General features: G+C 42.7%; 1 protein-coding gene across 3 annotated transcripts in view; it reads left to right on the top strand.

The window, feature by feature from the left end:
- LOC309640245 (uncharacterized protein) overlaps positions 1 to 14,712 on the top strand; it is a 645,560-nt gene that overhangs the window by 605,105 nt on the left and 25,743 nt on the right. Inside the window, exon 1 of one of the 3 annotated variants that reach the window (XR_014252106.1) lies at positions 1,350 to 7,884. The exons of the other annotated variants lie outside the window; for them this stretch is intronic. The gene's annotated coding sequence lies outside the window, so the exon portion shown is untranslated. Of the gene's footprint in view, positions 1 to 1,349; positions 7,885 to 14,712 lie in introns of those variants that run through there. 3 annotated transcript variants of the gene reach the window in all.

Here is a 14,712-nt window from a genome sequence, read left to right on the forward strand (position 1 = left end):
CCCTCCTGCTGCCCTAACCCCTGACAACTCCTAATCTGTTCTCTACCTCTGTCGTTATGTGTCATTTTGAAAATGTGATATAAATGCGATCATGCAGTATACGACCTTTAGAGATTGGCTTTTTTCAGTCAACATAAAGCCCTTGAGATCCATTCAAGTTATTGCTTTTATCAGTTATTTGTTCCTTTTTATCGCTGAGTGGTATTCCATGATGAGGATTCCCTCAGTTTGTTTACTCATTCATCTGCCATAGGACATTTTGGTTGCTTCCAGTTTGGGGCTATCACCAGTAAAGCTGCCTTTTAACACCACATATAGGTTTCTGGGTGGACACAAGTTTGCACTCCGCTGGGATCAATGCCCGGAGTGCAATTGCTGGGTCGTATGGTAAGTGTTCAGCTTTTTAAGAAACTGCCAAACTCATTTCCAGAGTGGTGGTACCATTTTACATTCCCTCCAGCAATATCAGACAGATCCATTTCCTCCACATTCTCACCGCCTGGTGTTGTCACTAGGAATTATTTTAGCTTTTCTAATTGGTGTGTAGGGATATTGCTTTGTGGTCTTAATTTGCATTTCTCTGAAGCCAGGTATGTTAAATGTGTGCTTATTTTCCATCTGTATATCCACTTCAGTGAAGCGTCTGTCCATATCTTTTGCACATCTTCTAGTTGGATTGTTTTTTTACAGCTGAGGTTTGAGTGTTCTCTATATGTTCTCGATATGAGTCCCCATCTGGGGGTGGAAGTTCAGGATCCCCAAGTGTCCCAGTGATGGAAAGGTGGGCATCCCATCATCGCCAGGTGGGGATGAAAGCCTGACCCCTCACTTCCTTTTCTGACACCACCCAACCTTGGGGAGGAGCTGTGGGGCGCAGAGGGGTGGTCATTATACCTCATCTAGAGTGGAAGCTTAAGCTCCCCGCTCAGCCTTTGCTGGCGGTGTGAGGGCAGGGCCACAGCGTTGCCTGTGGAATCCAGCTGCGGTAGAGCAGTTACTGTCTAAAAGTGTTCTGTCTCTCCAGGCTGCCCCCTTCCTGGCTTCTACTTTTTTTTTTTTTAATTAATTAATTAATTAATTAATTTATGGCTGTGTTGGGTCTTCGTTTCTGTGCGAGGGCTTCCTCTAGTTGCGGCGAGCGGGGGCCACTCTTCATTGCGGTGCGCCTCTCACTATCGCGGCCTCTCTTGTTGCGGAGCACACGCTCCAGACGCGCAGGTTCAGTAGTTGTGGCTCACGGGCCCAGCCGCTCCGCGGCATGTGGGATCTTCCCAGACCAGGGCTCGAACCCGTGTCCCCTGCATTGGCAGGCAGATTCTCAACCACTGCGCCACCAGGGAAGCCCCCCCTTCCTGGCTTCTGACCAGAGAGAGCAGGCTCTTCTTGGGCTTTTTTTTGGTCTGTGCCTGTTGGTATTTCCTGGGTGCCCACTTCTCCAGCCCCCAGTCTGGGACGTATGAGGCAAAAAGAAAACCCAGGGGACTCAACGCCCTGTTGGTTCTCGGGTTCCAGGGTCTCTAGCTGGTCTCCCTTCTTCTCGCTACCTTTCAGAGTCTTCTTATATCATTTTATATATAATACCCAGGGTTCTTATCTGTACTTAGCAGGAGGACTAGAGAAAAGCACTTCTAGAAGTGCTTTATATTTTCCAGAAGCAGAATGCAAACCCCGTTGTTTAAATTTGCATTTTTGTTATTAGTGAGGTTGATGATCATTTCATCTATTCACTGGACATTTGCCTTTTCCTCTTCTAGATTTCCCTGCCTCTTCACACACCCTTTGTCTATTCTCCTATTAGATGGATTACATTTTTCTTAATGATTTGTCAGAGTTCTTTATATAGTCTGAATAAAATTCCTTTGTCAGTTTATATATGTTGCATGTTTTCTCAAAATCTGTTACTTGTCTTTATCTTTGTTTATAATGCTTTTGTCATGCAGAGACCTTTAAATAATGCTGTCAGCATGCTGTCTTTTAATAACAAAAAATGTGGGAACTGCATAAATAAGCATTGATGGGAAGGTGACATCCCATGTAACTGTTAAAAAGAATGTTTCACTCTAAGTCAAGAAAGATCCAGATCTAACTTAGATCTCTTGTTTTATAGATTTCCTGTCCTCTTTCAGTACTTTGAGAGTATAAAACATTAGTAACAGAAAGTATTCCTGTTCCGTCTATTGTCTTCCTCAAGAATGATTTCTCCATTTGCCTTTCAAAGCTGTGCTAATTCCTTCCCTTTTTTGCTGTAGTCATTGCATAGTTGTGGTGTCATTTCTTTTTATCTTATCCTTATTTGATGGATATAGCTCTATCCAGATCTTTTACTTGCCCAAATAAAATGTATTATACATGTATTACATATATATATACATACACACATATATGTATTGTATATATATGTATGTATATATATAATACATATGTGTATTGTATATATATATTACATATGTATGTATATATTGTATATGGATTTTCCCTGACACCTTTCCCATCTCTTACCTCTGTCTGTGTTCTAATAGTTTGTCTTCCACTTTCTGCTTTTCTCTTACTGAGGCAAGGAAAAGGAATACATCTAGGACTGTGTTTAATTGTGGTTGGTGAATTTGATCTCTGGTTCAGCTCTCTTCTCTGGAATTGTGTTAAGAGTTCCCCCTAGAGAGGGGCCCTCAAATTTTGAATTATTCCCCCAATTCAAGCTGTGCCACCAAGTCATTTTTTCTGTTGGAGACAATCTTCCCTAGTTTAAAAAAGTTCCCCTGGATCACCTGCCTCTCCCCAGCTGTGAATGCACTCAGCTTGAGTGGAATAAAATAAAAGTAAGGGATTTGGAAATGATGGGCCCTTATTCCACCCTGAGGGCTTCCTATGCCTTCCCTTGGACCATCACCATCTTCAGTGGCTTTTGTTTTGTTTCTTTTCTCTTCCTGTTCTGCTGAAAGCCTTACTTGTGGTTGGAAAATTTTAACTTTTGGAGATTTTTCCACAGAATTTCCCCTGCTTTCCTTCCAGTCAGTGAAAAAGAAAGCAGTGAGACATGGTTTCTTCTTTAGTGTTGGGTATGATTTATCCAGGGTGTCAGGGAAGAACTCCTTGGGAAAGGCATGCTTCATCTTCACCCCCGGTGGCATATCCCACTCCCAAAATGGAAGGAGGATGGGGGTGGGAAAGATTAATGAGATTTTTCTGAATTTTGTCTGTGCCTCATCTCCACAGAAATCTCTCTGGAGGAGTTTTATATTGGGCCAGTCATCAATTTCCTGAGTATTCCATTTTGAGACACTTTCCAGTGTCAGAGTACTGCTCTTATATGATTCATCGGTTTTATTTATTTATTGTTCATCCCATTTCATTAGGTTCATGATGAGAGGATATCATAATTTTGTTGTATCTACTTTGCCATCTCTCCCCAAAAGTTGCCCAAGTGAAAATAAAAATGCCACTTTCAATTCCTTGTGTCTGATGTTGCTTGTGTGTTACTAAGAGAAAGAATACTTGCTTTTGTTGAATGACAACTAAGTTTTTTCCATGAACTACAACCTTATAAACTAAAAAGACAGTTAAAGTAATGAATAATGAACAAGTATGAAAATCCATACTTAATGTCAATTTTTATTTTCTTCTTTAAGAAATCTTTTTCTCAAATTCTCTTACAAGTTAATTATTTGCATTACATATGAACTGAGTTGCCAATTCTTTTTTTTTCTTTCTTTCCTTTTTCCCTTCCTTCCTTCCTTTCTTCCTTTTTCTTTTCCCCTCCTCTCTATGATCAGTTAAGTTTCCCATGACTTCCAAGGGAACTCTTCATCCCTCTAGGACGTTCCTCTAACCTGCCTCTGCTGGGAAGTATGCCTTTTTCTAGACATTTCTAGAAATTGAAAATTAAAGGTATAAACTTATTTCTTCCCTCAGTTTTAACAGCGATTGCCTTTTACATGCCTTCTTTCCCGACAGCACATAGAGAAGTCTCCAACAGTAGCATTTCCCAAATCACTTGCTTGCACCATCTCCTTTAGAAGGAGACCTGACTTCTAAAGGTGTAGAAGGAGGAGAGGGTGCCTTTTTCCAGAATATACTTGGTTTAACCCAACTGAGCTGCTTGGTCTTACCAACATTCCATGTTCATTATCTCCTCTAAGGTTTTAAAACAGCAGACACTATGCCCAATATGCCGTGACTAAGTCCCATTCCCTCCCCTGTTTGACTTCTGCTGGTCCTTAAGCTATCAGTTTAGATATGGTTTGATATGATTTCTCTGGGAAGCCTCTCCTACTCCCCAGAACTGGATTGGGGGCCCCTTATGTGAGTCCACTCCCATGACACACCGTCTGTACCCCTGATTTGCATTGATCACTCTGAATGGTGACTGCCTTCATCTTTTTATTTCCTATTGTACAGCAAGTCCAGGAGGAAAGGCAGTAAGCACCCTGCTCAGTACTTGGCACGCAATTGCCTCTCAATGAATATGTGTTTCATGGCTACATTTTTTAAAACTTCATAACATTTTGAAAGTTTTTAAAGTGCTTTGAAGTTCAAAAACAGTGTACAGTTGCCAAGTTGTTTCTCGTCATCCCATCCTTTGTGGTTTATTGGAAGGGGGGTGTGCATGCATTCAATTCACAAAACTGTGATCAAGTAGACCAAATTTTAATGGAGTTTGGTAAAGCACTAGAGCGAAGTTACATGTTGAACCAGCTGAGAAGCCGCAGGTTTCATCACACTATTATTAATGGCTTTTTATTTATTTATTTATTTACTTTATCATTACTGTGTCACCATTCCACCCTTTGCAGATTTCATCAAAGGCACAATCTCTGCCCTGAGGCTTTGGATTTTCTCATTCCACTGCCTGAAGTCACCCATCTGTGAAGCAAGGGCAATACGCACCTACCTCATAAGGGTGTTGAAAATTAATTAGGTAATGGTCGGCTGTCTTCAATACTGAAAGCAGCGTGTAAGTGCACGTGCTCCACGTCTCTTTAAATTACACCCCATGTGCGAGTGAGGTGGCTAAGACTTCGGAGCATTTGGATTTGCAAGGGCTTTGAATGCAGTACAAAGCTTGTTGTCTCAATGTAACGTATCAATCGGAGGCATTAAAATGTCAGCACCTTTTCAGGGATTTTGTTCATTAAAACGGCTGCAAAAGAGTCCTTGGACTGAGTGAATGTAGGCCAAGTCACAGTCTAAGCAAACAGGAGTCTCCGGAGAGCTTCAGGAGTGTGCGAAGCAAGAGTTTTCAATGGCGGGTGAAGCGGGGGCTCGGGGAGAAAGTTGGATTTACCCGGCACTCCCGCCCCCCAGCGCTGCAGTAGATCAACTTGACACTTCCCGGCTCTAATTTCCTTCCTCCTACTTTTGATTTCGCGGCATTCCCAATTATGCAGCTGCCAGGAAAGGAAGCAGTGGAATTGCAATATAGAAAAGACCAGGCCACTTCTTTTCGGATTAGACATTTCTGCGCAGAGAGCCAACGGGTCACACCTTCTGCCGGTTCTGAGATGCTTCCAGGACAGCCCAGCACAGTAACCGGGCTACTTCTTCTGGTTGGCTTCACTCTTTCCTCAATGGCCACGCGGGTTCTCTGTGGCCTGGGGCATCATCTATAATAGGCCATTTTATTTGGTAAATATTTTCCTACTTACTGAAGCATGTTCATTATTAATGAGCAGAAAGGGAACTCCTGCCTCCTGTGGCAGAAGTTGACACGTTCGCTTTGTATAATTGCTGTGCATAGCTAGCCATGTGGTCCTTCAGCTAAAATAAATTGCTTCTTCCCATAAGAGGCTCCCGCAGTGTCACGGGAGAACTAGAGGGAAATGGGCCGCTGAGACTAATCTCTTAGCTAACACGATGGACGAATCCAGAAACTGAAGGCAGATGGCAAGTTCGAGATGAATAGCATTTTTTAATGGCTTCAAAATATCTCTGTCTGTAAACGGCTTTGCTGAATGACAACACGTAGGGCGATTTAATTTATCTGTTGCTGCGTTGTCAGACCTTCTGAGAACTGTTCTCCCATTTGTCTATTAGGACAAAAACTGATCTCCTTTCAAAGGGGGAAATATAGGATGCTACAATTTAAAAGGCCAGTAGAGTGGAAGGGTTAGAAGAAAACCCTGCAATTTTTTACAAATAGATGACAAGGATCCTTCCACACCAACAGTCTCTTGCATTTTGGCATTTGAAGATAGCAACTCCATGTTGAGATTTAATGGCAGAAGTTGAACTCTGAACTCTGAAATGAACTAGGCCCAAGGTCTAGGAGAAAAGGTCATGATAAAGATAGCACACCCTGCCTGTCTCCAATGACTAAGAATTCACATTCTACTGATGAGATTAACCCTTCACCATCCAAGCATGTGATTTGAGAAATGCTACTAATGAGAACACAGCTTGTCTGTATGCTGTCTGGAAAGAAGGCGTATAAAAGGTAATCAGTGGTAAAATTGAGGGAAGAAATAAGTTCATACCTCTAAGTTTCAATTTCTAGAAATGTCTGGAAAAAGGCTTACTTCCCATAAGAAGCAAGTTTGAAGGAAAAAGTGTACTTCCCATAAGAAGCAGTTTTAAAGGAGCATCTTAGAGCGGTGAATAGAAAATAACTAGCATTTGTTACAAGTTAGCAGATACACTCACCCTGAAATTAAAGGATGAGAGTTAAACAGAGGGGAAGTTATATGGGAACAATAATTTTATGGTAAGAACAAAGTCACAGACACAGAGGAAGTTAGACCATGGTCAGCTTTTCCCTGTCTTTTCTGATGTTGGAAGTGAAATGATGCAGAAAGCTGTTCTTCCTTCTTCTATGTTGCATCAGGCCTTCAAAACATACAGGTGCTAGTAATTAGTGACCACTTGCAATTTATGGTGTTGTTTTAATAAAGCATCATATTTGGATTGGGATCATTTACCCTCTCTCTCAAATCTGAAACTAAGCCTGGCTTGTTTATTCACATTATTCAATTCAGCTTTACAGATATTTATTGATTTCCTGCAATGTTCAAGGCATTTGTAGACACTGACCATGCTTTACAAGCCCCAAATTGGGTCAAGAGTCCTTATTTGTACAGTGAGATAAAATATTTGAAATTGAGACTCTCTCCAAAGTTCCAAATTATAAACTTGGTGCCAGGAGCTGAAAGGAAAAATAAAAAAGCTCTTCAAGGCCTTGCATACACAGAAATTAAATAATTACAAAAATAACTCTAGCAGAAGGTGCTCTCAGACAGGTGCCCCCAAGAAGGCACCAACTAAGCTGTGTGGTTGCCCTGTATGCAGAGTCCCAGGCCCATCACATACAAATCACGTGACCCTGGGGAGGTGGCTGGGTCTCAGAGAGGCCCGGTCTCCACTGTAGAGTGGGGATAATAATATCTAGTTAACAGATGTGCTGTGAGGATATAAGGCCTTGGAACATATGAGCTGTTCAAACAAAGCGTTGAAAATGCATTGTGGATTTAAAAGAAGGAGCGACATTAGAGTGGAGAGAGGTGGACCGAGAAAGGATACGTGTTTTAAGGTGGTATCTGAGGTGTCTGAGGGGTGAGTTTTCCACAGGGGGACGAGGAACTGCATGTGCAGAGAGAAGAGTCAGTGCCTCTAGCGTCCCGGCATCATTTAGGGCATCCTGGGGACGAACACCTACTCGGCTGAGAGCAGCTGGAAGGATAAAGAAAAGAGAGCCAAGGACACAACCATGGGCAGTGCTGGTGGGTAAGAGGAGGAAGTACAGGTGGCAAGAACAGAATGTGGTCTGAGGGTCAGAGGAAAACCAGAAGAGAACAGCATCACAGATGCCAAGAGGTGAAAGAGTGTCAACGGGAGCAGCGGTGTCCAATGTTGCAGTGAGACGGAGAAGGAAAACCAAGGAGACCAGTAAATCGGGTGAGTAAGTGGTCAGTGGTAGTCTTCAATGGTGATTCTGTAACGAAACTACACCTGTGCTGCTATGCCCGCGTCTCTTACAGAGGTTGGGTTTGTTACGTTGTATTGGGAAGGGCTTGGCCTTTTCCGGCCATGGGTCAGGGCCCTCCCCATGCCTCAGGAATGGGATGGATGTTGCAGTGTCAGGAAAGCCGGTTGTGCAGGGAGGATGTTGAAGGTCAGAAGGCGGGCAGGAGAGAGAGCTCCTGGACCTCTGTGGGTCTCACTTCCTTGAGTCTGGACTTTAAGAGGAGTTTAAGAAGGACCTGAAGAAACTTCTAGAGAGAGGAAAATACCCTCTGCACACAGAACTAGCAGAGAGGCACCCTCAAGCTAAAAGTCCATGCGGAAGTCCTACAGTGTTGGGCGGATAATTTGGTTTCAGGTGATTCCTTCCGTTTGTTTACCCCAGATCTTCGTCCTGTCTTGTCTAGAGGTTTCTGACTGGTCTTGGTTGTGCTGGGGGTAAGAAGCATGGTCTGACCTGATACGGACCGAGGTGTTGAGGAGGCCACAGCACCCCTGAGGCCGAGTGGGAGTAGCGCCCTCGAAGGGGGAGCAACCGCAGCAGGGAGCCGAGGTCCGGGGGAGGCCAGAGGGTGAGATGAGGAAACGGGGGAGGTGGGTTTAGAGGTGAAGAGAAGGCGGGGGCTGTGGCGGGTTCACGGCTTCCTCCCGTCATTGGCATATTGCCGACGTTGAGCTGGCGGAGGAGGCGCGAGGGGAGCGGTGCAGGGATGGGGGACTCGTCGCTCGCAAGGCCCCGCCCACGTTCTCTGGGAGCCTGAGAAAATAACCGCGTTTAGGGCCTCCCCGCAGATGCAGGTCTGTGAGCAGCGGGGGCATTTTGGAAAAGGTAGGAAGGAAGCAGATGCCACGTAGTCCTGAAGGCTGGCTCGTCAGTCACCGTGTGGTGACAGCTGCCAGAACGGCAGGTGTTAGGTGTTAAAGGGGAGATATCATTGGCCTCGGACATGCCCGCTGGCTGAGCTACCCAAGCCCCAGGGCGACTGTCTTCAGGTTGTGGCCTAGAAAACTGCAGATTAGACACAAGAAAGGGCGACATAGTCACACCAAGCGAAGCACATGCAGGTTGCTGCCTGGACTGCCCCTTAACCTGTTTCTCTCTCTAACAAACTTCTATTCAACCTCGAAGCTTCAGCTCCATGGTCAGTGACACCTTCCTGAACTTCCCAGGCAGAACTAGTTTCCTTTCTTTGCTCCCTCCCTCCCACTTGTATCTGTAACTCCTGCCATTGTTGTAACGTTGGCGGGACTTGTGTGTTGCACCCCCAGGCTGTGAGCCCCCTGAGGGCAGGGGCCATGTCTTTCCAGCTTCGTGCGCAGGGTTTGGCGTGGCCCAGACTCCACAGCCCAGGCTTCCATCCGACACACAGCACCACAGCCAGGAGCTCCAGCCTCCCACGAGCGCTGCTCCAAGGGCGCTCACTTTTCTCGTTTGGGTTCACCTTCATTCCCACGTAAACCACCCCAACAACAGTTCATCTCGGCCTCGTTACGGCGCAGCCAGCTGTCCTGCATATGCTGATTGGATATCAGTCACAATTTTTAATAGGGCTTTATTTGGAGCTGATAAGGGAGCAAGTGATCTACGGAAATAATCGATGAAGGAAGATACATTTCCCTTTGATTTGGGAATCCTTTGTTTCATCACACCCTAGATTTAATCTGAGAGAGAGATGGGGGGGGGGGGAAATATGAATGAGATCACGTGTGTGAGCTATAAACACTTGCTCATCAAAGTATGATTCAGACCAGCAGCATCTATGTCACCTGGGAGCTCATTAGACACGCAGAATCTCAGGCTTACCCAGACCTGCTGAGTCAAAATCTGCCTTTTAACCAGATCCCCTGCCGATTCACAAGCACATTCAGAAGGACATCTTGCCATTTTCAACAACATGAACGGACCTTGAGGACATTATGCTAAGTGAGAGGAGTCAGACAGAGAAAGACAAATACTGTATGATCTCACTCATATGTGGAATCTAAAAAAGCCAAACTTGTAAAAACCAGAGAGTAAATGGTGGTACGAGGGGATGGAGGTGGGAGGATAGGACAGATGTTGTTTAAGGGAACAAACTTGCAACCTGTAGTAAATAAGCCCTAGAGATCTAATCCGCAGCATGGTGAGTACAGGCGATATTGTCGTATAATCAGCAAACTTGCTGAGACTAGAACAATTATTCCAACCACTAAAAAGAAATGACAATTATGTAACATGAGACAGGTGCTAATTATCACTACAGTGGCACTCATATTACAATATAGAAAAGTATCAAATTAACATGTTGTGTACGTTAAATTTACATAATGGTATATGCCAAATGTATTTTAATGAAAAAAAAAACTGAGAAGGACCATTATGGGAAATGCAGCCAGACAATTATTCTGTCTATTCTGTTTCTTTTTTTAAAGTGCTGGAACCACTAAATTTACTTTTCAATAAAGGTCACGAGGAGTGGTTTGAAAAACACGCCGTTAGTTCACCTGCTTTTCAGAGCTTGACCCATCGATTGTAAAGTTCCCATTGATGCTTTTAGGGCTTCTCAGACCTTCCAACCACCCCCAATGGCGGCGGACAGCCACCACGGTGCGCCCCCGGTTGTCTGGGGCGTGAGAAGAAACCACTGAAAGCTTGAAACTTTGTTTGAAGTGTTTTGTTCTGTTTTGAAACTTTACAGAAATTTTACATACAGATTTGATGTGTAATATCTGTTTGCTTTGGCATAAAAACATGTTTTTTATTGTGGAAATTTTCAAACACACAAAATAGAATAGTATGGTGAATCCCCTCTTATCGTCACCCGGCTCTAAAAATTATCAGCATTCTGTCCTTCTCTTTCATCTTTCTGTCTCCTCCAACACACACAGATAGAGATAGACAGACAGACAGACAGACAGACAGACAGACACACACACACACACACACACACACACACACACACAGTTTTTGCTGGAGTTTTTTCAAAACAACTTCCAGACAGCATGTTATTTCACCTCAAAATTCTCTAATGGGTGAGGACTTTTTAAAAATTAAACTTCAATATCATTACCCCACCTAACAAAATTACCAATAACTCTTCAATATCATCTCATTCTCAGTCAGTCTTCAGTTTTCCCTAGTTGTCTCAAAAAATGTCTTTTTATGACTGAATAGTCTGAATCGAATCATAAAAATATCCACATATTGCATATGGTTGACGGCTCCCTTAAGGGAGTTCCCCCACTTTTTGTCTATTTTTAATGCTGTTTATTTGTGGTAGAAACTGAGTAATCTTTCCTAGAGGTCTTCCTTAATTAGGTACTTGGCTAATTGTAGCCCCTGGTGTCATTTAACATGTTCCTCTGTCCTCCACATTTTTAAAACCTGGTTGGTAGGGGACTGATTCACATCAGGTTTAAATTTTGGCAGGCAGTGCCAAATGCTAATGAGTGCAGTTCTGTACTTTCATCCTATCAGGAGTGCTTGCCCCACTCTGGGGCCTACTAAGATTGACCAGTGGGTTGAAGGGGTGTCAGTCTGATCCATCAATTATAAAATTCCCATCAACATTTTACCTAATAGTTTGGTGGCCACTGAGGATTGTTGCCTGGAGCCATAATTTCACCAGGGTAACAAATGGTGACTTGCTAATTCTGTCATTTCTTCCACCTTTATTAGCTATAATATAAAAAATAACTTTTCCTCATCAGCTATTTGCCTACCCTGAAATACCCTAAAAGTAAAATAAGATAAATGCTTTATTCTTTCCCTTTATTAACCAATTTTCAAAATGAGTAGTTACCCTCACAAGATTATTTACAGCCCCATTTTACAGAAAAGGAAGCTGAGCCAGCGAGAGGTTACATGACATTCCCAAGATCACACAGCTAGTAGAGGACAGAGCAGCAATTCAAATTTTAGTCAGACAGACTGCAGAGCCCCTTTAACTCTCTTGACTTTCCACTTCATATTTATAAACACGTTAAAATGTTAGTACAATAGATTCATAGGTAGGAATTACTTTCTTGCTTAAGAAAACTTATCCTTATTGACTTAGAAATACCCCTCCACAATGAGATATCACCTTACACTTGTCAGGATGGCTATTATCAAAAACAAAGACAAAAAGCAAAAGACAAACAAACAAAAACAAAAGACAACAAGTATTGGCAAAGACTTGAAGAAACTGAAACCCTTGAACACTGTTGGCAGAAATTTTAAATGGTGTAGCCTGTATGGAAAATAATATGGAGGTTCCTCAAAAAATTAAAAATAAAACTACCATATGATCCGGCAATCCCACTTCTGGGTGTTTATCCAAAGAATTGAAATCAGAATCTCAAAGAGATATTATCCTTCCCATGTTCATTGTAGCACTATTCATGGTAGCTAAGATGTGGAAACAATGTAACTGTCCATCGGTGGATAGATAAAGAAAATGTGGTATATACACACAATGGGATTTTACTCAGCTTTAAAAAAGAAGGAACTCCTAGAATATGTGACAACATGGATGAACTTTGATAACACTAGGTTAAGTGAAATAAGTCAGTCACAGAGGACAAATACTGCATGATTCCACTCAGATGAAGTATTTAAAATAGTCAAACTCATTGAAGCAAAGAATAGAATCATGGTTACCAGGGGCTGTGGGGAAGGGGAGATGGGGAGTTGCTAATCAACAGGTATACAATGTCAGTCATGAAAGAGAAATAATTTCTAGAGATCTGCTGTACAACACTGTGCCTGTAGATAACAATATTGTACACTTCAAAACCTGATAAGAGGGTATGTCTGATGTTGAATGTTCTTACTGCAATAACATTTTTAAAAGAAAAGAGAAAAAGAGAAATAAATTTCCCTGTCATTTGGAGAGAAACCTGAATGGAAGACTAAATATAAAGAACTATTTTCTTTTCCATCAAACTTTGGAAAAGTATCAAGTGCATTGTTACTACTATTAATGAAATATCTGTGCAAACGACCCTGAAGAACGTTTCACTACCATGAAATGTAAGCTCGTGCCTTTTTCAGATGACTTCTAATTAACTAGTATCACTCACATCAGCAAAAGGCTTCCTCCAAACTTCCACATAACAAAGAATTGTCTAGAGAAGTAGCTAGTCAGAAGGATGGGGATGGGGGTTATCACCTGAAATACAGATATTCAAAGGTTAAATAGACATTAGAAAATGAGATGCTAAAAATGCTCGTGTGGCTGAATATTCACAAAGTAAAGAGGTTGACGAGGAAACAGTTTGGAAAGCTGCAGGTTATAAAGCCCAAGGAATGAAAGAAACTATATTCATTTAAAATACAAAAATAGGGCTTCCCTGGTGGCGCAGTGGTTGAGAATCTGCCTGCTAATGCAGGGGACACGGGTTCGAGCCCTGGTCTGGGAAGATCCCACATGCTGCGGAGCAACTAGGCCCGTGAGCCACAACTACTGAGCCTGCGCGTCTGGAGCCTCTGCTCCGCAACAAGAGAGGCCGCGATAGTGAGAGGCCCACGCACCGCGACGAAGAGTGGCCCCCACTCGCCGCAACTGGAGAAAGCCCTCACACAGAAACGAAGACCCAACACAGCCAAAAATAAAAATAATAAATAAAAAATTTTTAAAAAATACAAAAATATTGCTAGATGCAAAAAGTCTTCTGCAACTCCATTCTTTTCTGCCTTTCCTGGTTTATTTCTTGGTACTCCCCTGTGGACGCCGCCCTTTGCCTGCGGAAAGACTCTGCTTCACTACAGCATAAGCTCCGTGGGGCAGAGATATGGGTCTATGCTGTTCACCACTGTATCCCCGGTACTGAAAACAGTGTCTGGCACACAGTAGGCACTCAGGATATTTTTCTTGAACAAATCTATAACCTTTCCTATGAAAGCCCTATAGTTTCAAAGTCAAACTCAACTCAAGCCCATTTCTTTCAAGAAGCTGTAATTCTTCCATCTGATAATATTATTAATTGCTCTATTACATCAATACTTTGTACCTTGTTTTAGTTTTTCTTTAATTCATAGATTTCTTTGCCACTGGATAATTAGTCCCTGCTAGTTTTTCCAAAGATATAATCCAAAGATGTGTTGCATCAATTCTACTCATGGTGCTTAATTTTAAAAGTTGTATGCTGGGCTTTGCCTCAGACCTACAAAATCAGAATTTCTGGAGGTGGAACCCAGGAATCAGCACACCTTCCCATTTCCTCAGATGAGTCAGGTGCACACTGAGGTCTGAAAAGCCACCAAGGAGGCCTCTTTCACCTTTTTGCTTCCATCGTGCTGACACAGGGCTTGAGCTTCGCAATCAATGTTTATTCTGTTGAATTGAATTGAATTGGACTAAGTGATGGCCATCGTGGTGCTGCAACTAATTTTCTTGTTAATTTTGAAATGCAGCTGCCTTCCCAGAGGAAGCAATACATGGAGTTAAAATTACCTGAGTTTCTCTATAGGACAACAGAACACAAATTTAAAAACAAATAAAATTCTGATTTTTGTGTAAATTTCAGGAGTGTAAGCACACACAGAGAAAACTAACTACACAATACACAACACCTGTGTACATCTTAATGAACATTTGCAAAAGGAACACAACCATGCAACTAGTACCCAGATCAGAAATAGAACAGGACTCGTATCACAGAAGCCCCTTCATTCCTGCCTCTTCCTGTCACTTCAGTCCTTTGAGGGCAGCCGCCAGCCTGACTGCTAACACCATAGATTTGTTTTAGTGTTTGTTTGCTTACATATTTTAAATCAATCAATCTATCTATCTATCTATC

Source organism: Balaenoptera physalus, assembly GCF_965194825.1.
Source record: "Balaenoptera physalus genome assembly, chromosome: 12".
NCBI lineage: Eukaryota > Metazoa > Chordata > Mammalia > Artiodactyla > Balaenopteridae > Balaenoptera > Balaenoptera physalus.